We start from the raw sequence: 2,401 nt of genomic DNA on the forward strand, positions 1-2,401 counted from the left end.
TCAGTGCTGACAGTCGGATTTAAAAATCTAAGTTATCTAGAATGACTGGATCAAGCTACGATTTTAATATAAGCGAAAAATATTAAATTCCAATGATAGTGAAATTCGAGTAGTTTTACTTAGCTAAGACATGTTTAATTCCAAAATATTATGTAATCATAATAATCATCATTTCAAGTGCAATATTTATAATATGAATGCAAATTGACATTGGCTAAATGATTATGTTACATTTTCCTATACAAATGAAAATATAAAAAATAATCTGGATCAGAGATGGAATTGTGTAAAGCAATCGTAATCATTTGACAGTTCATAATGTACGATAAAATCAGTTAAAGCGTTTGACAGAATATTATCGTACGTTATGTTACGTACGTAACTGTCAAATGATAACGATTGCTTTACACAATTCCACCTCAGTTTAAAAAAAAACTTATGGGCTGATATCTCAATCGTCGTAGAACTTTTAACTGAAGAATAGTATGAGATATGTCAAAATGTTTATTCTTCAGCAGATATTCAACGATTAAAAAATCAGTCCCAAGTCACCTACATATCCGAGTAGCTGGCATTTTATGTTCACTAAATTAATGTTAGAAAATGAAAAATAAAGAAAAAAAAAACAAAAGAGCCATGATGAGGTTCAGCATAAGCTGCTACAAGTCTTGGGTTATGGTATTATTACTGATCAGTAAACAATATTAATTTGAATAAAAGTGCATAACTACTATGTTTTAATCTGTAAATATCTCTAATTATTATTTTCTTGCTTCCTCTGTAGAACGTCAAGCATCTTCAAATCAGTGTTCATCGATAGTTGACTGCTGTCGTCAATCCAATACCGGATCTTCAACTGAGATTTCAAGTCCAATGTCGATAATTCCATGATACTGATGAACCTGGAAATAAAAAGACAGTTGTAATTATTTCGTTTTAATGATTTCATTCTCTTATATTTTATTCGCAAAAAAGGACTATAGGTAATTAAGAAATGACAACATAGAGGTGAGTGGATGCGTGGTAGTATTATCACATAATACCTAATTATTAGTTAAAGTGACATCTAAATTAAATGCGGCAGGCATTTATTGTGTGACATTTGCGTTTAAAATAAGATTTCAAATTATGCATAGAATTCATTTTATAAGAGTAATATTGAACATGTCTCGGAAATGGATTTGTAATAATATACAATAGGGATGATGACTGGGTAATGAAATCAAAATTATATTTAGTTCGTCAGACAGATAATTAGAAAATATTTTTTTCTATAATCGAATAATTACAGTATTAAATTGAGTTGAAATGTCGCGTGACATCACTTTTGAGTAAAAATTCTACTCAAGCGTGACGTATCGCGCCATTTCAACTCGATGTAGCACTGTTATTATTTAATTATAAAAGAACATAAAAATTATGAGTCTAATATTTTCTAATTATCTGTCTGACGGACAAATAATTGAAATTTTGTCATCTAGCCTATTACTTATCTCATATTTCTTGGTCGTTTAGCGTAATAATGTTAGGTACACTTACTTGTCGTGTCGTGAACTACTATTTGCGTCTTGCGTTTATGTTTTGCTTTCTTTTCTTTCTTTATTCTTAGCCTTCTTGCTTCGTAGAGTAATATTTTACGCATTGAGACAGTCATTTCTTCTTGGCGATATCACTCCTCCTTCCTTGTGAGATGTGATCAATTCTATTCTATTCATGGCGTTTTACCTGTTGGTTAAATTTTGTTAAAAGTATTTTTTATAAAAAAAATGCCTTTAAACAAAGGTAGTAGGCGCGCGTGAACACCTGCCAGTAGAGAGGTTATTATGACCTAACGACAGTTGGTGAAAAGAAAAAAGAACACTGGCTGAGTACTCCAAAGATCCTATGCCCAAGCTTAATGTTTATGGTATCTTAACACTTACTATTGATTATTGCGATTGAGTTGTAAAATTGTTTTACTTACATAATCAGAAAAAGGTCGTGTGGTGCATTGTCAGGCTCCGGTTCAGTTCAGTATGAAGTAGCGAAACGTAGGTAGCTAAGTATTATATTACATTTTAATTTTTATTATTTCTTCTAGTCTATACCTGAAATAGATGGCATATTAATATTATTAATAGTGAAATGTAATAAGACAATTATAATTGTATAATTTATATAAATATAAATCTGATGATTGAAGTTGCGTTTACCATTTAATTAGTAGTTAGTTCTTTTTATGTTTATGAATTCTTCAAATTTGCATTATTTTGTCAGGGCTGCGTTATTAATGCTTCATCTTGAGGAACTTGACTTGCGAGTAGATGTGGTGAGCACCATCGTAGCAATTTTAACTTTTGCATCACTCAAGTTTCTCTTTTGGCTTCTATACCTGAAATAATTAATATAAAATATGTAGTAC

General features: G+C 30.5%; 1 long non-coding RNA gene across 1 annotated transcript; it reads right to left on the reverse strand.

Annotated features, from left to right (window-relative positions):
* Positions 1-363: 363 nt before the first annotated feature.
* LOC135086320 (uncharacterized) lies at positions 364-2,120 on the reverse strand. Its single transcript, XR_010260396.1, has 3 exons — positions 1,964-2,120; positions 1,540-1,725; positions 364-902 (listed from the first exon to the last, which is right to left on the reverse strand). It is a non-coding gene; the product is annotated as an uncharacterized LOC135086320 (long non-coding RNA).
* Positions 2,121-2,401: the final 281 nt, after the last annotated feature.

The sequence above is a fragment of the Ostrinia nubilalis genome, chromosome W (assembly GCF_963855985.1).
Source record: "Ostrinia nubilalis chromosome W, ilOstNubi1.1, whole genome shotgun sequence".
Lineage (NCBI taxonomy): Eukaryota > Metazoa > Arthropoda > Insecta > Lepidoptera > Crambidae > Ostrinia > Ostrinia nubilalis.